Source organism: Ambystoma mexicanum, chromosome 2q (genome assembly GCF_040938575.1).
Source record: "Ambystoma mexicanum isolate Mex_15411 chromosome 2q, UKY_AmexF1_1, whole genome shotgun sequence".
In the NCBI taxonomy this organism is placed as follows: Eukaryota; Metazoa; Chordata; class Amphibia; order Caudata; family Ambystomatidae; genus Ambystoma; species Ambystoma mexicanum.
In genome coordinates, this window is record NC_090924.1 from 1,444,821,660 (window position 1) to 1,444,846,015 (window position 24,356).

Genomic DNA, 24,356 nt, shown 5'->3' on the forward strand with positions numbered 1-24,356 from the left:
TGCTTAGAGAAGTGACTGACCATGAGGGAGTTGGAGGTAGATGAGCGAAGAGCTCGAGAGGGAAGATATTTAGGAAGAGATAGTTGAAGGTATTGAGGCCCCAGTCCCCAGAGGTCCTTGTTGACGATGCAGAGGGTTATGAAATAAATCCTCGCAGCCACTGGGAGGCAGTGCAGAGATTTCAGTCCTGGAGAGATACAATCCCTGGGCGTGAGGCCAAGGACAAGTCTTGCAGTTCTGTTCTGGATGAGTTGCAGAGGGCGTAGAGTAGAAGCAGGCAGATTTAGAAAAAGGCTGTTGCAATAGTCCAGCCTAGAAAGAACCAGAGCTCTGGAGACAGTGAGCTTCTTGGGGAAGGAGAGGAAAGGAAGAATACCTCTGAGGAGGTGCGCTTGGTAGTGTAACTTCTTAGAGACATCAGCGATCGTAGGAGAGAAAGAAGAGTATGGAGTCGAAGATGACCCCAATGTTTTTAGCCTTGCAGGTGGGAGCAGCAAGAGGGGGGAGGGGTATGGGATAGGTGCTGTGGTGCTCAAGGAGACTGCAGGTGAACTGCTATGAAGAATGGTAAGTGCAACCTCCAGTGGTGGAAGGTGGGCCGAGGCAAGTTCAGAGTATAGACAACAGCTGGGATAATAACATTGGGAGGTAGGGCCCCAAGGATGCATGAGTGCCCTGGACACCACTCAAGCTACTGTGTGATTAGCAGGGGGAGGGGGATGGAAGGAAGAGATAAAGATGAAAGTCTTGGGGCTTTTCCTGGAACTTAACAAAGTCCTGTTCAAGATGAAGGGGAAGGCGGAGGCTGTTCCAAAGAAGTGAGCCTGCTGAGGAAAGCGATTGATCACCTGCTCTCTGTTTAGCAAACCACTTCATATGCAGGGAGTTGGTGCCAGAGGAATGCAGGTGTCTATAGGGGGTGTATTTGTTCAGAAAGAATTGCAGATAGAGTGGTTCCCAGCCCTAGACAGTCTTGTGGATGATGCAGAGGGATTTGAATTGAATCCGTGCTGCAATCGGGAGCCTGTGGAGACTTTGTAGGGCAGGGGAGATGTTGTCCCTGGGCTTGAGGCCTAGGATAGGTCTTGTTGCCCTATTCTGGATTAGCTGGAGGGGACGCAGAGTTGACAACAATAGATTAAGAAGGAGGCTATTGCAATAGTCAAGCCAAGAGAGAACCAGAGCCTGTGAAACATTGAGTTTCTGGGGGAAGGTGATGAAAGGTAGAATTCCTTTCAGAAGGAAAAGCTGAAAGTGGGACTTCTTGGCAATATCCTGAGTATGAGGGAGAACGGAGAGAGAGGAGTTGAGGATGACTCTGACGTTTATGGCTTCTGAGAGAGCCCAAGGAAGTTGGCCAACGTGAAAGGAAGAATTCGGGTGGCAGAGTCCCATTAGGCCATCCCAGTATGTCTTTCTCCTGTGGTCTGTTCTATTGTTGATGACCCATCAATATAAAGTACTTCTCCCCCCTCAAGTGCGTTCTCCTTTGCTCTCGGGATGCCGTCATGGTTTTGCTATGTTTGTGGTGCAGTCGTGTACATAATCTCCTTCCTCATTGTGATCAGAGATGAATGTCACTGGGTTCAACAGTTGGCACCTCACTACTTTGATAGCTTGGTTCTACAAAATCACCTCACATCCAGAAACCCTTAGTATAGTCACTGTACTGTTGAGTCGTTCTAGTATTGCAAAGAGTGTATGCTCCACAAACAGAGTGGTGCTGCATTCCATGGTAACACTTTGGCAAATGTGGCAGCAGCTAGTACCTGCTTGCAAGAGTAGTTAGCCCCTTGCATCACTGGGTCTAGTGTCCCGCTGTAATATGCTAAGGGTTTGTGACCCATGATTGTTTTCTGAATGTGCTTTTCACAGATACTAATGTGAAGTATTTGCTTTAGGAATAGTACTCCATTGATGCACTTTGGGTACTCATTGACTAGGGCATCACAATTAGAGACACTCAACAAAAAAACTCTCAATTTATGCACTTTGTGTGGTCAGCGTTTGCTTGAAGCTGTATATTGGACTTATTCAAAAGTGTAAAATTGTTTACAAACTTATATGTACTTGTGGATTTTTTTATGTATCCTAAAGACACAGTTCAATTGTGTACTTTGCTCTTTATTAGCCATTCAGCGACCTGTACTTAGCACTTTGTCATGGAAGCACTAGTCACTTTGTGAGCTTATATATGTAAGATGTTATATTTTAGTTTTTACAGTTGGTTTTAATATTCGAATGTCTTTTTTATTAAAATTATATTGCTAATTGCATTCACCAAAGAAGTCAGGTTGTATTTTCCTTAGACTTCCATTCTGCACTGTCTGATAATCACCTTCGAGTGTGTTTAGTCTAATGACCCAGTAAATTGTATGCCCACACCCACCCTAGGCGGGGGAGCCCCGTTTTTGTTGTGTTTGCTGCATCACTACTGCGGTCATTGCTACTCCATTGGAGTGTGAGAATAAGTACAATTTGTCTTGAAAGTCCGGGATCCCTAACACTGGAGCTGTGCATATTGCTATTTTTAGCTTTTCAAATGCTTTGGTCTTTTCTTCTGTCCACTGTTATGTACCTTCCCCTCTTTGTGCTTCTTTCAGTGAATTTAACAAGCGTCTGGTGTATGTGCTGTAGTCAAAAAAACATGACCTAAAAACTGCTACATTTCTCTTATGGTCATGTGTTCTGGTGTCTTGCTAATTGACGCTGCTCTTTCTGGTGTCACTTTCCACCTCTCTTGTGATATCAGTATCAATATATGATACTTCCTTCTTGCCATATCGTAATTTGTCTTTGTCTACCTTGTTCCCCTTTTCTGCGAACACAGTCAACATATGTATGGAAGCATTTATACACTGTGTTTCTGTTTAGCTGTATAACAACACTTTCAAACTGTACATTGCCTAAGTCCATCTAGAGGACCCGCTTGAATATGGAAGGGGATTTGCAGTACCCTTGTGGTAGTCTAGTGTGTTTCAATTTTTTATTTCTATATAGGGACAAAGTTAAATCATGTGAGTCTGGATGGAGTTGTGTAAAAAAGAATGTGTTCTTCAAATCTATAACCTTTAAGTGGGTAGCATCCGGAGGAATGCCACACAAAATTGTCTCTGGGTTCAGAACTAGAGGTAATTCGGCCTCAACAATATGGATCAAAGGGCGCAAATCCTGTATAAAATGCCTCAACCCCCTTGTTGCATTTTTCACAGGATACTGTAGGGTATTTTGTGGAGATTTGGGGCCTGACAGTATTTTCTTACCACCGAAAAATAACTTAGCAACAATCACTCCTTGTATTCAGATTGGGCCATGTACAACAATAATACAGTGGACATGCATTATTTCAGCACACAGACATGCGTGGTTGGTATGCGTGGTTGGTATGCGTGGTTGGTGGTATTTTGGTGAGCATAATTCCCTTGTTTTATTTGTGGCCCCAATATCCAGAACCCCTTATTTTTGTTTAGATTTTTCGTGTAATCACTAATGAGACCTCAGGCTTGCATTTCAGGAACACCACATTTTCATTTTTAGTGTGCCACCATGGGCAATTTCTCTCTGTCTTATCTACGGCAGCGAGCTATCATGTGGTATTTTCACTATCTTATATACGGTAGTGAACTATGTCCCGGGCCTCCCTTTTTGTCGGCTCATAGACCTCCGACAAACTACAACACACACAGTTAGTTATAATTGCTCATACTGAATTACATTGTGCACACGGCTGCAACCAAACCTGATGTTTAGCTACCTTGAAAATGACAATTGCACTGTCTAAACATCTCCCCACATCATCAGCACTGTATTGGTAAATATAAAACACACCACCCGTCTGCTTTCAAATATTTTTGTGTATTATAAAAGTTGCATTTAAACACGATCTCACTCTTTACAGAAATAAATAAAATAGCACAGTAACAGCATTATCTGTGATACACTGAAAAGAGAGTGGCGGAGACAAGAACTCAATTTGCAACATTAAACACGTGAGTAAAGCACGGGAATCTCCTTTCCTACTGAAGTGGGAGAATGGAAGACCAGACTCCCGTCCTTCACCTCTCGCGCTTGGCCTAGAGGGTCACGGCCCAGACACCCGCCGCGAGAAGAGTTTGTCCAGTTACCAGACGACCAGGTACCCTGGTACAGGAACATACGGATGTGTCCACCTGTTTGCCCAGCAGCCCGCACTGGCCATGCCGACACCTGCGGCTCGGATCAGCTAGACTAAAAACCACACGTCGTTAGAGATGCCATGACGACCTAGACAACGGGAAGCACATCAGTACAAATATACACGCCTAACATTTCCACACCAATCTACACGAAGAACATACTCAGTGCTCTGACGTAGGCGACAGGCATACTCACGGACGTGCATCTTTATTATTTTTACATAGGCTTTCAGAATGCAGAAACGCAAGATGCATCATGAACTCATCTATAACGCCGCTTGCTCACGCTTCTCTTGAAACCCGTTACCACCATGAGAGGTATAATAGAAACACGATACTGGTCATGGAAATATATGCCACTATAACCTAAAGCACCCATGCCCGAAATGGATCACTTATACACCAGGCCAAGTAGGCCTCAGGCAAGAGTTCCCGTGGACATTAACAAAGCAAAAGTCAGGTTGGGTCCCTCGCTACGAGACATAGGCCGATACACTTGAAAGGCTCAATGGACATCTGCTACAGTGGGAGCGGTCATCCTTCCACCTATGAATAAATCCTCACATTGTCTGCACGTACCCATATTGAAACATTGTTGCAAACACAGGTACACCGAGAGCTGGGAACAACGGTGGTCCCAGGCTGGGGAGCTCACGGATGCACCAATCAGAACATGGGGCTCTTATCTCAGACGTCAGTAACATTAGCCAATCCTCAGGGGTCTTCATGTAACAATTCTTATGTATCTAATTATAGGGACAACCCAGATATACCACCTGACTACACCTTGACCACTAATATCATTCTCTATATGTGTACTATACTAACCCTACCACTCGAGCAACCAATTAAGAGTGGCGATAGGTTTTTTGTTAACTTTCTGAAGTGACGCAAGTAGCGCGTCATATTACAGTAAAAAGGGCCTGCGAGCCCCACGATTGTGTGTGTGTCAGGACGAACGCGTACGCTCCTTGACCCATCCCTGCCGTTTGCATAATAAACAGCAGAAGTTGCCTTGCTCCTTGTGTGTGCCTCATACTCTGTCTCGATCCGAGATATACACGGGAGGAGTTGGGGCCTCCCTGCCCGGAGGTCTGCGGACGGCCCGGCCGACCCCGGCAGAATTTCCCCCCAACAAGTTGGAGGCACTGCTGAGATCTGTTTAAGATCGACTTTTATTTTTAATTTTTCCAGGCACTCCCGTTGCGAGGAGGCCCGGCGGCGCGGCCCCCTCTGCCGTTGCCCCCTTCTGAGGACTACAGGACCATCGCGGAGCTGCGAGAGGACCGGACAGCGCAATCCGGATATTGGCCCTCAGGAGCCGGTTGAGAAGTATCCCGCCCGCGGTCGGCGAGTGTCCAGACGTGGTCCAGACGAGGGGAGGTGGCGAGCCGCTTGGAGGGGTGCACGCAGTCGAGCGGCCCTGCATCGAGAGAACTTGGTGAGCATGACACACACAACAAGCAATGCGAAATTGTGAGGGAGGGGGAGGAAGTAAATAAGGGAGGAGGGAGGTATTGTAAAACGGCGAAGATTTAACTGAGTGTTGATAATGGAATGAATGGTAGCGAAACGAGTGCGAGAGCAGGCGGCTAACGTTACGCGAAAGAGGGGGGGGCGGGGCACGAAAACATCACGTGCAGCCGCTCGTAACAGTGAGCTAACGTTACGCGAAAGAGGGGGGCGGGGCACGAAAACATCACGTGCAGCTGCTCGTAAGACACTGATTGGCCTAAATCGCGACTACGTGTGAGGGTGGGTGTGTGGTTTCCTATGATTTGATATTTATTATTAAATAAGTAGATGAGGTTCCCTATTGTTCGAGCAAGAAACTCGATAGGTAGATGACGTTTCCCTGTGGGCGGTGGCTAGTTACGTAGTTGCCCAAAGCGGAAGATAATTGGCTGGTTAAGCCCTCCTGTTGAGGGGCGTATCACACGCGAGGCGACGCAGCGTGCGCAGTCCGGTTATAGTATTGATGAGATTACCTTGTTCCAGGAGAGACAGGAAGACAGCTGTAGGGTTAGCGGGGTAGATTGCAAGTGTATTTTGAATTTAAAGAACATAACACGAATATACCAGTAGCTCGAAGAAATCGGTGACGTCACCAGTAGGGATTTAATAGGATATCGCGAGCACAAGGAACCTTAGGTTTGAGAGTGGTGGGGAAGAGAAGCATGATAAAGGAGCTGATACGGAGATAAACTATAAACCAGTGGATCGAAAGAAGAAGGGGAAAGGGGCGTGGATGGGCACGGAGAACGCCGGCCACGGCAAGTGTAAAAGGGGGAGGAGAACGGAGAAACAGGACGACTGTATAAGATCGTCGTAAGGAGTACGCAGCCGCAGGGGGCTGCGTGCGCTTCGGCCGCAGGGGGCCGTAGGGGAAGGAATATAATATAACATCATATTTATTATTATTGCATAATTGTCAAAGGATTGTCGTAAGTCCCCACACTTGCGGGGCGAGGTAAGCAATACGAGGTTGTATATTGTAAACTGCTAGTAAGGGGGAGGGTAACAAGGGGAGTGCAACCATGTCATACGGGAGAGGGTCGGGAGGGTGGGGGAACACCCTCACTACCCCACTACAGCACATATGCACCACACTGCCACCACACAGGGAGAAGTTAATTAAGTACAGCATAGAGTGGACCCAGGGGACAGACAACAAAATGTTAACACCATGGCCGCCTAATGGTAGTTTCGATCCATATGCCCAACATTCACTACTGAACCATCTGCACAATACATACAAGGGGAAGAAGTTGGCAAACCATGTGGAGGTGTTTAACTTATGGAGGATGTTCCAGGGGTCTCGACCAGGACCAAATGGGATGTTCACTATGGGGGAGACACCGGAAGAAAAGGAGATTAAGAAAGAAGGAACGGGTGGGGAAAAGGAGTGCGAAAGCACAAAGAATACGGGGAACGAAAGACAGGGAGGAGAAAAGGTTGATAAATCAGACGACATAAAAAAGGAACCGAGCAATGAGATACCCATAACACCGGGAGTGAAGACAGAGGGAGGAGGGTTGTACCCTTTAAGAGAATTAGGAGAAATAGAAGGACAGTTAAGGGCGGCTGAAGGATACTCAAACCCGGCATACAGCCCTCCACCATATGTGGCTCATGGGAAGATACCAATGGGGGAAGGGAGGATTAGAGAAGAGCAGGCTGTAGAGATAGGAAACGATGAGTGGGTAGCTGCACAGATATTGTTGAAATTACGAGGCTCACTAACTGGAGAAGAAAGGGAGGCGGTAAGGAGAACAAACGAGGGTAGTGCCAGAGAGAGTGAAATGAGGGGAGAGGAGCTACTACGGCAGAAGGAAGAGATTTTGGAGGAATGATTAGCAAAACTAAGGGATGAGCAGAATGAACTGATCAAACAACTTGAGAGGGAGGAAAGAGAGAGAGTGAGGAAAAGGAAAGAAGGTAAGGACGAATTGGAAAGATTAAGGGAACGAAGTGAGGAGCAAAAGAGAGAAGTTGAAAGGGTAAAAGCAGCAGCAGATAGGGTATCAAGAGTAGTGCTGAGAGAGAAGAAGAAGGAAGAAGAAGAAAAGGAAAAAGAAATGGAAATATGGAGGAGGAGGATAATATCTGAGACAGCTAAAAAATATGAAGAGGAGAAGGTAATAGAGAGTATAGTAGAAAGAGAAAGGGTGAAATGGGAAAGGAAGAGGGAGGATGAAAGGATATTGGAACAGATGAGCAACGAAGTAATGGAGGAATTAAAAAGGAAAAGGGAGGAAAATAGTAGGGAAATGGAGGAGAGAAGTGAAGAAGGAAGAGAAGGGAAGGGTAGGGAGAGTGAAAGATGGGGAGATGTATATAACAGTAGGGAGGTAGCAACGACATCAGCACTAGGGGGGACAGTTGGTAACAACGAAAGGGGAGAAAGAGACCTAATAGATTTGAAAACAGTAACTATAAAAGGAAAAAAGGCAGAGTGGGGGGTGCCATTTATAAATGATTTTTGCAGTGAGGAGGAAGAAGGAGTGGAGAAGGATGGAAGAAAGAGTGAAAGGGAAAGCTTAGATAAACTGTACCTCACTAGAACAAACATAGATTCGCCCTGGATAAGTAGAAGAGGGGAGGAGCTGGAGAGAAGTAAGGAGGAAACGAAAAGAATAGGGGAAACACAAACCAATGAAACCACGCCACCCACATCCCCATCACGCCGCCCTCCCACGTCACTACCTACATGTTCAACCACCGCACGCTCTCTGCACAGAATAAAGCTCGCACCCTTCATGAACGAACTTACACCTTATGCATGTCGACTTAGGGACCTCCCTAGTCGCAGGCAAGAAAGACAAATAAACATACCCATATTGAACACAGGAAATGATGAAAGAAGGGGAAAGGAAGAAGAGGGAGGTAGGGGCAGAGGTAGTAAGGAAGAATTTGAAGTAGTAAAAGAAATGGGGGAAGAGGAGGGGTGTGAAGACTCAATATCATGGAGCGTAAAGGGTGACACTAGACAGAATTTAATGCCACTGCTGGAGAGAGGAGGGGTTAGACCACAGTATGTACCTTGGAAACATACGGATAAGGAAAATATAAAATGTAGGCTCCCATCACTAAGTGGAGGTGCGGGTAAGTGGATATATGAAATGGAAAAACACACCGCAGGACAGAAACTAGCAGTAGGAGATGTGAAGGGCCTGTTAATATCAATATTAGGGGATAGAGCGGATGACATTTGGAAAAGAGCGGGATTCCATGGGGTAACAATAACAAACACATCGCATGATGGGGCACCATTTGCAAACTGCAGACATGCGCTATGGCAGGCACTAAGAGTGCAGTACCCAGACACATCAGACATAGGAGCCATTACTTCCCGTAAGATGGGTGAAAATGAGGATCCTGTTGATTATATCCAGGATATTCAAGAGAAGTGGCGCATGGAAACTAGAGAACAATGGGACAAAACACCAGCCATATTTTATCATATACTAGTACAAGGGCTCCCAGAAGGAGTTCAGAAACAGCTAAAGAAAGTAGTGGGAATGGAAGCAAAACCATGGCCAGAAATACAACTGACTATAGTACATCACTGCAGGACATGGCAAGGGAAAATGAAACAAAAGGAGGAGGACAGGAAAACAGAAGAGGCCAAATTAGTACAGAAAAAACTTACTAAATATACAATGGAAGGGGCACTAATAACTACGCCCACACCAATGGCCCAAAGCCCAACGCAAGTAGTAGCTGCACAAGATCCAGCCCAAATAGCGCCCCCACAAGGTGTAATACAGCAAGTGCCGCCTCTGCAATCACACACACCGAACATGGGAGGAGGGTACCCAATGCAAGGAACTGGGTATTATAGTTATAACAGAGGGAGAGGAGGGTTTATGAGAGGGAGAGGATATGGATATAATACCCAGCAACAGGCTGGGGGACTCAGAAATTACTACCCCACAGGGCAACCCGTATACCAGGACAACACAGGGAGCTTCCCATGGCAAAACAGGGAACCACCCGTGTGTTGGAGCTGCGGACTATTAGGACACATGTCACGTACATGTAGGGTCAGGCCAGGAACACCAGCATGGAATGAACAAGCACAACCTAGGACCTCACAAGAACAGCAGGGCATGCAACAACAGCAGGTGTCACAACAAGGGAGTGACCAACAACAACAAACACGACAGCCACAAACCTATTCACTGCCACAACAACAAATAACACAGCAACTGACGACGCAACAACAACAAGTGGCGTTAATACAACCACCACCCCAAACTGAACGAACACAATTGGGTGGGGTGTCGGTGTTGGGACACAACCCTTACACAGGGAATGGCCAATCATTGTACCCCCAATAGGCCAGCCCACAGACGGCCTTGGTGTGTCCCATCCTGTCAGTAACACCTAATAGTGCGGAGGAGCCACGCATAGAGGTAACGATAGGTGACAAAAAATTATCATTTCTTGTTGACACCGGGGCAACCCGGTCTTGCATAAGGGAAGGTAAATTTAAGATGTCAGGCGAAGCCATGAACACCCAAGGATTTTCTGGGGCTAAAGGGTTGGTTCCATTTACTGATAACGTTCCCTTATCTATTGGAGATTATGATCTGTCAGTCCCACTTTTGTATTATAGTGCCTCGCCAGTAAACATACTGGGGAGAGACATAATGAACAGGTTGAATATGACGATCTCCTTTACAGAGGATGGCATAATTTGCTCTACTCCAGGGATTAACATGATCGCAGCACGACAGATTTTGCAAGCGTACTGTGGACAGACAGCGATTAGGGCGGAGCCACTGGATGGCGAGATATTCCAATATGGCACAGACATGGCATTTGCATGGATGCCAGGGATAGAAGGGAAAATATGGAGGAGGCCAGCAGCCTATCTATTCCGACCAGAAACACCAGCTAATGAACTGGAAGGGAAGGTGTTTGCAGTGGACATTGAGAGCATTATTGCAACAGCTGATTATGTTGCTGTGCACGCCCAAGATAAAGAAGGGAGAGCCTGGAGGGCGGTGATAGCACTAGCAGAAGGATGTAGGCTGACCCAGGTGTCAGATGAAGAGCTGTTCTCAGAAGAAAAGGAAGAAAATGAAATGGTGTTCATGATGAGTGTAGAAATATGGCTAAGAGTGGCTCACAAACAAGTAGCACAGAAAATTGCAATGGCACTTGAGGCACCCGCAGGCACCCCAGTCCCATTTTTTAAGGAGGATATGTCAAAGGTGCCCAAATCATTATGGACTATTAGCCCTTATGACGTGGGATGCATAAAAAGCATAGGGGGTGTAAGGATAAAATTGAAAAAAGGTGCCATACTACCAAGAGTGAAACAGTACCCATTGTCAAAAGAGGCAGATGAGGGCATATATGAAACCATAACGGCCCTTATAAACAATGGCATATTGGTCCCCTCAGAATCACCATGTAACACAGCTGTGTACCCGGTGCGCAAGGCTAAAGGGGGGTCTTGGCGCTTCATACAGGACCTCAGACCCTTGAACAACATAGTAGAAGCAGAGTATCCAGTAACAGCAAACCCGGCCACAATATTGTGTGGCATTCCAGCAGAAGCATCACGATTTACAGTGATTGACCTTAAAAATGCTTTTTTCTCAATACCATTACACCCAGACTCACAAGATTTGACAAGCTTCACTTACCGAAATACAAAGTGGAAACATACCAGATTACCACAGGGGTATTGTGAATCACCCTCAATTTTCAATAGAGTAATACAGATGGATTTGGGTAACGTTGAGGTAGAAAGCACAGTGTTACAGTATGTGGATGACATAATAATTTGCAGTACAAACGAAAGCAAATGTAGAGAGGACTCCTTAAAAATGTTGACAATATTGGCTGAAAAGGGGTACAAGGTAGACATGGAAAAGATACAATACTGTCAGGAACAGGTACTTTACATTGGCCAACTGATATCCCAACATGGAAGAAGGATTGCACCACAAAGAGCACAGGCCATCTCAAGCACTCCCGTGCCACAGACTGTGAGAGAACTGCAGCAATTTCTGGGGCTGTGCAACTACTGTAGAGCATGGGTATTTGATTATAGCTCATACATAGGACCCCTGCTTGAGGGTTTGAAGGAAGCAAATAAAGGGGAGAAAAAGTTGGGATGGACCATGGAAATGAGGGAGGCATTTGACGAATTAAAGGACGCGATATCAACTGCTCCAGTACTGGCATCCCCAGACTATGAGCGGCGCTTCTTTATATTTTCACATTGCGACTCAGCAGTGATGAAAGCAGTGTTGGCCCAAAAAACTAGCATGGGCTATAAACCAGTAGCATTTTACAGCGGTCACTTAGACCCTATAATGTTAGGCCACTTCTCTTGTGAACAAGGTCTTGCTGCAGCTGCTTTTGCAGTAGAAAAGGCATCAGCAATAACTATGGGGTGTCCAACTACACTATTTGTGGAACATGCATTATTTGCGATATTGAATAAACCTAAGTCCACACTAACAACACAGAGGGCATCAGGTTATGAGATTATTTTGTCTAAAGCTGAACTAGCAATTGTTAGATGTAGCACAGTTAACCCCGCAAGGTTCCTAGCAGAAGTAATTGAAGAGGGCGATTACGCCCACGACTGCACCCAAGTAACTGAAATGTACTCATGTACTAGGAAAGTTGAAGAAAACGCACTAGAGGGAGGTGAGCTTTTGTTTATTGATGGGTCATCAACTATTGATCAAGGAGATGGGATACAAAGGACTGGGGCAGCAGTAGTAAAAATGATGGAGGCGCCGGTGTGTGTGGCTATGAAGTGTGTACAATTACCACAGCATTACTCTGCTCAAGCCGCGGAACTCGTTGCACTAATATTGGCATTAAGGGAAAGTTTTAATAAAAGAGTAACTATATATTCCGACAGTGCATATGTTACATCCACTGTCCACTCAGGGCTATCAAAATGGAGAAGAAGAGGGTTTAGGAGAGCTGATGTCACTCCAGTACAACATGCCCTCTTGTTGGCTGAACTAATTGAAGTAATAAACGACCCCCAAGAACTAGCCCTAGTAAAATGCACCGCACACACCAATGGAGAAGACTACGTCTCAAAAGGAAATGCAGCAGCAGACGCACATGCGAAATATGCTGCATATTTTGGTGAGATATGGAACCCCACAGACTCACAGAAAGGGAGAGGGAGGGGAATAGCTAGGGAGATGTTAATAAGAGAAGGGTACACCCATCTCCCAGCCACACAGATTATGGAACTACAAGCGGCTGCACCAATGGCCGAAAAAGAAGTATGGGTGAAAAGAGGATGCACAATGTCACCAACTGACGCACTATGGCGCCAGGGTGGCACTGGGAAAGTTGTAATACCGTTGGCACTGTTAAATACCGCCCTGAGCCAATTACATCACCCTGCCCATACAGGCAAGGAAATAATTGCAGCACGAATTAGAGAAGATTGGTTTTGTCCCGAGTTAACCTCTCATGTGTCAAATTTTATCAGTAATTGCCTCACATGTCAACAGTTTACGGCCGGTCATACTTTAAAAGTGATAAGAGGTACTATACCCCGGCCAGAAGGACCTTTTCGGCACCTTCACATTGACTATGTTGATATGATCAACATATGTCAAGGTAATAGGTATATGATTGTAGTAGTATGCCCATTTTCTAGGTGGATTGAAGCAGGGCCCTGTTCACACCCTGATGCGTTTAGAGCAGCCAAATTCATAGTAAGGGAGGTCTTCCCCAGGTGGGGAGTGTGCGAGGTGTTAAGATCAGACAACGGCCCCCATTTCGCAAACGAAATGTTCCAGCATATCACATCCCTGCTGAACATTAAACACAAATTTGCATGTGCATACCACCCACAGGCTAATGGTGTATGTGAACGCCTGAATGGCTTATTGAAGGAGGCAATTGCTAAAATACAACAAACAACAAAGAAAAGTTGGTTGTATTGCCTTCCGTTAGCATTGTTTGAACTTAGAAACAGGCCAGGGTCCGACCACCACCTCACCCCTCACGAAGTGGTTACTGGACGCCAAATGCGCCTTCCCCTAACACCAACGTCAAGGGCATTCACCGACCACGAAAGTTCAGCGAATGTGTTAGGTGATGAAATGTATCAATATGTGTCTTCTTTGATTACTAGTGTCGTGTTTGTGTCTCAACAGCTCGAGCGCATACGGGGCGGGTCTACCAGCAACCAAGAAAAAGACGAAAATACAGAATTGGGAAAGGAGAACTTGTGCAAACTTGCCAAAGGTGACCACGTACTACTTCGCAATTTCAATAGGAAGTGGAACCAGAAGAGGTTCACTGGCCCCCATCTGGTAGAGGACGTATCAACAAGAGCAGTAAAACTAAAGGATAAGCGTGCCTGGAACCACCTACATGACGTAAAGATCTACAAACTGCAGACCCGCCCCAGCGCCAACGACAGGTCCATTGGAAGAACAACAACCACATCCCCTACAGCGGAAGAAAGTTCCACCACAGACAACGACCCAATTGTTCCCTCGGAGACAATAACTGACGAAGAAGGGGGTGATCCCCATACTGCCCACCCCATGATCACTCGCTCAAAGAGTAAAAATACTTCCGCCATTTGAGCACAAACCCCCCCCCATTGACTGCTAAGTACAGTTGTAACTAAAACTAAAGGACATGCTTGCACTAATACACATGTAAACACGTGAATGTTCTCTTTTTTCTCTCGCACATACAGGAACTGCGTAATATTGTATTGTTAAGAAAGCTAATTAACAAATTCAGTGTGCAGGTGTAGATGGTGCTGCCAGACGATAACTACCCAGAAGAATTGTCACACCAGTTCGTGTATGAAATAAAGAGGCCAACATACTTAAAAAGGAGAAGGGTACGTGTCTACTACACAGCCTTCCTCCTGGCCATAGAATATCACATGCCCCACCTCCACCCATACTTGCCGGTCTTAAGAGACCCATCACTTAGAGTAGCGTGGGAGCAGCTCTTCGCCTGGGCACTGAATGACTACTTGATAGGGAGAGCTTAAAACTAACATTTAATAACGAGCACTTTTGAGAATTTTTAGGCGGGCAACTGTAACGTCGCAAGAATAAGCTGCCAGGACTGCAGCAAGGTAAGAGCAAAATGCCGGTGAAATTAGCATATGTAATAAAAATAATAGGGATTTTTATGATCACCGGATTCTTGGCTGCCTCTGTCTGGCAGTACAGCTATGCTATTGATTTTATTGCTGCACCCAAATTTAATATACCCCCGCCCTCTGCTGCAACAGGTGTTACGTCAGGTGGTAATAGTAACATTGCACCCAAGCAAAATAGAGTTAAACGCAGCACATACTCAGACAATAAAGGTATTGATAATTATGTACAAGATTCAGCACACGTCACAAACAACATATGGTACCAGCACATGACCCGCATTGGTAAGCAGACAACTGAGGATAGCTGTTACGTTTGCTCATTAATACCATACGCCATGAGCGCTTCATGAACATTTGTTGCCACAGAAATAGATGAAAAAACAGCACAGTGCATAATATATTTGGCCCTGTTCCAAACGAAAGGAAGATTTCAAGGAACAGTAGTGCACATGACATGGAAAACGCGAGACTCATACCCATATGAAAACAACTTCCTCAAGACCTATCTGAGTTATCACAAGACCAGTTTACATGCTGAAGCATTCAGGTACATAACAAGTGGCCCTGCAAAAGGAGAAACAAAGAAGGTAACACTGCAGTACCTACCATGTGATTGGTACGCCACTGAAGTTCCGGGTAAACAAGGATGCTGGGAAAGGCCGCTACTGACGATAACAGGAAAGGTGTATCTGGACAACAGCTGGGAGATAGGAGTAATTGGCAGCAACATGGTAACAAAAGAAACTATCTCAACCATCGAGACACACAATCATCGATGTTGGACGACGTGGATCAAGTACGTACCAATGCTCACGTGGGTAGAAGAAGATGAAGACCCAATAACAATATTACCATTGACTGCGCCCAAAGTATGCTACCAGCATAAAGGAGAGGTGGACGTAGGATATAACACCAATTGTGCAAGTGTGATGGAGTTACCTGAGGGGGGTGCGGGAACAGCAGTAATAATGGACCATTATTGGGCCTGTGGAGAAAAGGCATATCATACACTGCCTCCCCTGTGGAATGGTGTGTGCACAATGGTACACGTCAATGTACCATCACTAGTGGTACCTAAGAAGCATGTCAATGTGGCGAAATTTCCTAAAATGGATGAAGGGGATAAGAGACGAAAGAGATCTGCACCACTCCAGAAGGAGCAAGAGAACAAGACCAACAGCGAAGATACTGTCCTAAATAGGAGAAAACGACAAGGAGAGCCACTGACAGGAAATTACCTGTGGGGAAGGTCGGAAACGGAACTAACGTCAATACCGCCAGAACACAGACTATTCAGCAGAGCAGCAATGTTTTTCTCCTCAATAATACATCCGGGACTGCAGGCATACGCAAACGCAAAATGGCTCCAAATAACCAGATGGGAACTAATGATGACCATCAATTCAACAGTAAATGGGTTCAACGCAATTAAAGAGGAGCTGAGAGCTGTAAGGATGGTAGCATTACAGAACAGATATGTACTGGACCTTCTCACAGCAATGGAAGGAGGAGTTTGTGCAAAGATAGGACAATCTTGCTGCACGTTCATACCTGCCAACGATGCCGACAATGGTACACTGACAGAAGCAGTTTCACAATTGGCCCAGATGCACTCTAAAATGATGGACGAGAGTAACGGTGTAAACAAGGATAAGAGCTGGTTTTCACTATTATGGTCATGGATGCCATCTTGGCTGTCAGATGGACTGAAAATAATAGTGGGGTGTACTATTTTGGCTGGAGCTACTCTGATCATAATTAGATTTTGGAAAGCCCGGAAGGCACGCACGGCTGACGAGTTGCTGGAAATGGTGGGAATGCACCCCTTGATGCCAGCAGATGATGGTCAGCATACAGGGGTGATAATACAAGAGAGGGAGAAACTGCGCACACAAATAATCACCAACCATCTAGATCCACCATCAGTGAAGATCGAGAACCCAAGGAACCCCAGGAGCTACATAGGAAGATGGGTATACTGTACTCCTGGAGGAACATGTGAATACATGTATTGGTCGTTTGAAGATCATGTAAACCATTATGGACATCTCGGAGGGATAACTAAGATATGGAGGGTAAGAGGAGATAACGAGAAGGATATGTTTGTGGTCGACAAGTCGACCAGAGGGGGGACTGAAGTGGGAGAATGGAAGACCAGACTCCCGTCCTTCACCTCTCGCGCTTGGCCTAGAGGGTCACGGCCCAGACACCCGCCGCGAGAAGAGTTTGTCCAGTTACCAGACGACCAGGTACCCTGGTACAGGAACATACGGATGTGTCCACCTGTTTGCCCAGCAGCCCGCACTGGCCATGCCGACACCTGCGGCTCGGATCAGCTAGACTAAAAACCACACGTCGTTAGAGATGCCATGACGACCTAGACAACGGGAAGCACATCAGTACAAATATACACGCCTAACATTTCCACACCAATCTACACGAAGAACATACTCAGTGCTCTGACGTAGGCGACAGGCATACTCACGGACGTGCATCTTTATTATTTTTACATAGGCTTTCAGAATGCAGAAACGCAAGATGCATCATGAACTCATCTATAACGCCGCTTGCTCACGCTTCTCTTGAAACCCGTTACCACCATGAGAGGTATAATAGAAACACGATACTGGTCATGGAAATATATGCCACTATAACCTAAAGCACCCATGCCCGAAATGGATCACTTATACACCAGGCCAAGTAGGCCTCAGGCAAGAGTTCCCGTGGACATTAACAAAGCAAAAGTCAGGTTGCTGATCCCGCAGAATGAGCCTGGTGGAGCAACCAGCCAAGGTCGCAATGTTGCAAACCCACATCCAAGAACAAATCATCAAAGGCACGATGTTGCAACCTCGCACTCCGCGTACCAACGTTAAAGTCATATCTACAAATTAAACCAGACACACAGTGGAAAAGCAGTATTAATTGTGCAGAATTCTGCCTCAAACACGGTCCCGCCTCACATGACCAAGCCGAACCTGACGAGATGCCAAAGCCCAGGAGGAGAAAGGCGTCTGGGTCCCTCGCTACGAGACATAGGCCGATACACTTGAAAGGCTCAATGGACATCTGCTACAGTGGGAGCGGTCATCCTTCCACCTATGAATAAATCCTCACATTGTCTGCACGTACCCATATTGAAACATTGTTGCAAACACAGGTACACCGAGAGCTGGGAACAACGGTGGTCCCAGGCTGGGGAGCTCACGGATGCACCAATCAGAACATGGGGCTCTTATCTCAGACGTCAGTAACATTAGCCAATCCTCAGGGGTCTTCATGTAACAATTCTTATGTATCTAATTATAGGGACAACCCAGATATACCACCTGACTACACCTTGACCACTAATATCATTCTCTATATGTGTACTATACTAACCCTACCACTCGAGCAACCAATTAAGAGTGGCGATAGGTTTTTTGTTAACTTTCTGAAGTGACGCAAGTAGCGCGTCATATTACAGTAAAAAGGGCCTGCGAGCCCCACGATTGTGTGTGTGTCAGGACGAACGCGTACGCTCCTTGACCCATCCCTGCCGTTTGCATAATAAACAGCAGAAGTTGCCTTGCTCCTTGTGTGTGCCTCATACTCTGTCTCGATCCGAGATATACACGGGAGGAGTTGGGGCCTCCCTGCCCGGAGGTCTGCGGACGGCCCGGCCGACCCCGGCAGAATTTCCCCCCGACACTACACTGACTGAATATTCTCGTACACACTCAGCCCCCACACTTCTGTAATTACCTTATCTGTTCAGCATGAATTTTTCTCCGGCTATTCTCTTTCTGAATTTGGCTCCCTTGAAGATTAACCCCAGTGAAAACAAGCGTCTGTCGTTCTCAAACGGGTTATTGCCTGGAATTCTCAGCTTTTGCAGCAGGAATGCTTCAGCCAGGAAACAGGTCCTTCTCCCAGCTCTGCCAAATCTCGATTGTCCTCCCCCTCTCCTCAAGCTTCCCCAGCAAAACTCTAATCACTGCCTCTAGCATGATACTTGCTATGACGCTGCTCCAATCAGAATCAATCATGCCATCTCCTCCCTCACTACACAATGGCTTATTTCTACAATAACAATTTGTAACCAACTGATTTCCTGTTCCTTCGTGTCCTTTGCTTCCTGTAGTTATGTGGACAGAGCAGCAGAGAAAACGAAAAAAAAAATGAATGTGCGTTTAAAAGTTCACTTTCAGAGTAGGCCTAATTCTGCAGTGGAGACACATTTTTATTAGTGGGTTATGTTAAGTGCAGTTTTATTAGTCAGGTTAGTTATTAATGAGGTCAGTTATTAATTTTCAAATGTGTCTCTTGCACCATAGGCATTTCAGGTGAAAAACAGTGTGCATTTTTAAATGTGCATGTGTGCTTTTAACTGTAAAATAGATTTGCTTTACTTATATGTCCTTGTTACTCTGGCGACATATATAGCAATGCACCACACCCATGTGGTGGTGCTGCTGCTGCAAAAAATTGCTACCTGTGCAGTAGTGCTGTACTCTGTGCTGTAACACGCCAAATATCCTTACATACCCTCCTTTTGTTTTTAGAACTTGGCTACGATCCAAGCCAATTCCTAAAAACAACTTGTTCTTTTTTTTTCTTTTAAAATGCATGTGTATTGGGATATCTTTCTCTTCCTGACGTAGTTACTAAAATCAGTGACATTTTCATTTTTACTGATAGCACAATGAACCATCCACCCATGATTAGCACCAGGATAGCCAAACCCACTATTGAGCGTTCCCCCCAGGTTCCCCAATTAAATCTTTCCACTTCTATTATCCCCAGATTACTAATTGTAATATTGTTTTTTCCCAAATTCATTTTTATAACATGTCTTTCTTTGTGATTCAATAAATATTCTACATCCGGATCTATTGGAAAAGTATCCCTTTGAAAAAAATCAATATTTTCCACTTGGCTTTCCCAAACATCATTTGTTACATGAAACAATGTTAACCCTCCAATTGACACAATTGTATCCTTTGGAACCTGTCAATAAAAAACATTATATTTCACCTGTTTAACCACGTATGTTCCATGGTTTAAATGTACTACCGTCATGTTCTTTAAACAGGTGCTGACCAACCATTTACCTCTGACCATCTTAGCCTGTGCCATTTCTTCACTCCCCATATTGCTAATAATCACTTCACATCCTTCTGATATACTTGGGTCAGATTTCAAACCACAAATAGCATCTGTGGCATCAGGAACAAACGGTTACCTGGACACATATAATTTTGTTCTTTAAATTTTACACATGTTTCCAGGTTTGGTATTAAATAAACTTCAGGTTCCCATGACTGAAATGCCACCACTTCTGGAGACTTAATCTTAATGAATTTGTCCTCTTGCCAAAATCCCACGTTGTGTACCCACTTCGTTTGATAAATAAGTTCAGGGGCTACATATGGGATGCATAGCAAAAATCCGATCTCTAGTCTTTCCAAGTCCACATATAACGGCATTGCATTACCCATTTCGAATGCAATTTTTACCTGTATTATATCAATTTCCCTCCTGGTCAATATTTCTATCATTTGACGAATGATATCCTGCGAAACAAAATACAAGGGAATATGTCCTTGAATCAATTGTGAAACCGCAGTTTGAACTTCTCTCATATAATTCGTTAATAGTCTATCAACAGGACTCATTATGTTCAATATTTCATTTAAAGTTCTGTCATGCTGAAGTATTATTTTAGTCGCCCGTTGCATTACATCCGCTTGTTCATTTAGAATGATTGCAGTTTCATTTATGATTCTTACTTGTTCATCCAGTCCCCCTCTAATTCCATCTAATGTTTTCTGTATTATTTCTAGGTCAATACTTGTTGCGCTTTAGTACTCAGTGTTCCTACCGAAATAGAATTGGCTGTCGATATTGTGGTACCCATTATGGCTCCAACTATAGACATTACCAATGATATCGCGAGCATCACCGCACCTCTCTTTCCTCTCCTCTTCTTAATGTCTGCTGAATTCACAAATGTTTTCTCCAATTGCATTAATATATCTCTTATTGACTGCTTAGTGTCCTCTTTTCTTATTTCCAGCCACTCTTTAGTCTGTTTGTTTTTCAATCAAAATCTCAGGATTCAATGGTATGTATATATTTTGGAAAATCATCCTTCTATCACTCATGATGAATCCTGGTGCCTCTTCCACCGCGATACCAGATGCTGGTCCAGGTTCAATGACAACCTGTGCTTCTGAATTCTTGAAGATTCCTCCAAATATCATCATCATTAACCATATCATCGGTATCATCTTCAATGCTGATCGCTTTGCAGCCTTGGTCTTCACCCCTCTTTGGGGCTTTCCCGGAATCCGTCCACGTGGGCTCCAGGACTCCATCGTCTACCGTGGGCTCTGATCCCGGAACCTCCGACCAAATAATGTTAATTTTCTTATCAAATAGAAAATAAACAAATTAAGTACATAGCACAATACTAACTTCACCCTTTTGCCAAAAATAAAACATGCTTGGTAAAAATATTATTATTTTTTTTTTTTTTTAAATTAAACACAAGTTAAAAAGAAAACAAGCACATATAAAACAGCATTCAATATTTAATACATTTTCTCTCTGCACACCAACCACGAGCTTCCATTATATATATTTGTTTATTTATTTATTTTATATTATATATTTTTACATATATTACAGTGTTTATGTGCCATTATAACAATCAACTTTTTAACTTCTCTGTCACTGCCTCCTGATTGTACCCATTTATTTTCTCTTTTTGTGTTCAAGGGACTTTATCTGTCTCTACATGCTCAAGCTGCCTGATCTCATGTCTGGGATGGCATGGTTTGATTTGATTTACATGGACAAACTGCTCTATTGCCGTTTCACCTTCATTTTTAAAAATTTTAAAAACTACAGGAGAGACCTTATCTATAATTCGAAATGGCCCCTGCCAGGCTGCTAGAAATTTAGAATTTTTCTGTTTACTTTTTCCAAAATGAAACTTGTACACCTGATCCCCTACAGTGTATTCCTTTACTGATGTCTTTTTGTCATAATAAGACTTTGCACTGTCAGCAGCTCTTTCCAGATTTCTCTGCACAAAAGCAAATGCATGTTGCAAATGCCTCCTCAGTTCATCAATATATTCATGAACTGTGGATGCACTCACAAGTGTCTGCTCATGTGTTCTGTATAGTAGGTGTTGTGGTAACACCATTTTCCTACCTGTCAAGACCTCATGGGGGCTAACACCTGTTGCTTTGGCAGGAGTTGATCTGATTGCCATCGAAACCAACGGTAAACGTAAATCCCAGCTGGAACCTGCTTCTGTCACAAATTTCTTTAAAATATCCACAACAGACCTATTGCTTCTTTCAACTGTACCTGAAGACGCTGCCCGATATGCGATATGTAGTTTCCTTTTCACACCTAGTATTTGCCATACCTTACTCATTAGAGTACTTGTGAAATGACTTCCTCTGTCTGACTCAATTCTCTGTGGCAACCCAAACCTTGAGAACACATGGTTCACCAGCAATGTGGCTGCTGTTTGCGCACTACAATCTGGTGCAGGAATGCATTAAATCCACTTTGACATCAAACATACCACACTTAAAATATAACGGTTTCCCCTGCTCGACCTTTTTAAAGGACCTAAATAGTCTATTTGCAAATCTGACCATGGGAGAGTTAGGCCTCTTTTCATCAATGGTGCTCTATGCATTGGTGAAGCAGGTTTAAATTGGGCGCATACTAGACATCCTCTAGTATATAATTCCACATCATGGGACATATGTGGCCAGTAAGCATAATCTTTTAGTATTTCTAATGTTTTTTGTGAACCTCTATGGCCTGCAGTTATGGCATCATGTGCATGGTGTAGCATTAGCCCTCTGAATGAAAGGGGTACTACCCACTGTATTTGTCCTGTTATGGACTCTCTAATCATGAGTCCATCCTGTAATCTAATTCGTGTTTTGTTCTTTAATAGCACCCTCAACTCTTCTTTTCCCATACAATCATTTTCTGTTAAAGAATTTTGTTCAGGATCTATCAAAAGATTATAATAGATTCCCAAAATTCGATCATTCTTTTGTGCCTCAATCAAATCTTGGTCTGGCGTGTCATGACTCCACTGCACCACCGGTTGATCTACCTCCTTTGGTGCTTTGGAACATGTCACTGCATCAATTTGTATTTCACCCATTACATAATCAATAGGTAGCAATTCTCCCATCACAGCCCCAATCTTAGCCAGGTGGTCTGCCTTATCATTTCCCTCCTTATCCTCTCCTGGTGTTTTTAAATGCCCACGAATTTTTCTCCAGTATATTGTTAAATTATTCTCTGACACCAATTTGTCTATGGCTTGTATCATTTTTCCATGTTTAAGTGGCTTTTTGTTGTATGTAACCATGCCTCTTGCTTTCCAACCAGGCAAATACTCCACAAAGCTATTCCGTGCATAGTCAGAATCAGTCACCAGGACAATTTCACTGAACTTTTTATCAACTGCAGTAGCAATTGCTTTATAAATGGCTGCCAATTCCGCCACCTGACTGCTCCTATCTCCAATCCTCATCCCTATACTGGGGACGCCTTCACATTTCAACCAGACATTTCCTATTCCTGCCACTAATTGTTTATTACTGTCATTTTCAATGTGAAAAGCACAACCATCCACATATACAGTTGGCAAATCCTTGCATGTTTTTTCATCAAAAGCTTTGTGTGGTGATTGTTCAAATTCCTGCAAACTAGTTTCCACTTCCATTTCATTTGGTATTTGTTCAGCTGCACAGTCATGTAAGTCAGCTAACCCTTGAGCAATTGGGTTCTTTTTATTTTGTCCATATCTCACTTCTACGGGAAAACCTTGTAATGCCAGCGTCCATGAAGTGATTCTGGATTGCGCTAGATTACCAGATCTAATGCTTTTACTCTCTAAAAATTGCAAAGGTTGATGATTTGTTTCAATAATCACCTTTTCTCCCTGAACAATGGGGCGGAAATGTTGTAGCACCCACACAGTGGTTAATAGGGCCTTTTCACATTCATTAAATTTCATTTCAACTTGGGAAAATGCCTTACTTGCATAGGCAATGGTTTTGTGATTCAAATCGTGTTTTTGTGATAACACGGCTGACATACAATGTTCAGAAAAACCTATTTCTATAAAGAAATCCCTGTCCTTTATGGGGTATGCTAAACATGGTGCCTTTACAAGACATTCCTTTAATTTAGCCACTGCATCAGACTGCTCTTTTTCCCATTTCCAGCGAGTATTCAGTTTAAGCAGTTTAGTCAATGGTTGAGTGATTTCTGCATAATTTTCAATGAACTTTCTGTTATAGCCTGTCATCCCTAATAAACTTTTTACTCCTTTCACATTTTTAGGATCTTTTAATCTTTGTATGGCCTCTATTTTCTTCTTTTGTGGATTTAGCCCATGTTCAGTCACTTCATGCCCTAGAAAGTTCACTTTTTTCTTGCACCATTGTGCTTTTTGCAAAGATACTTTGGCGCCTGCTTTCTGCAATTGGCCAAGTACATGTCTTATTTCATCAAAA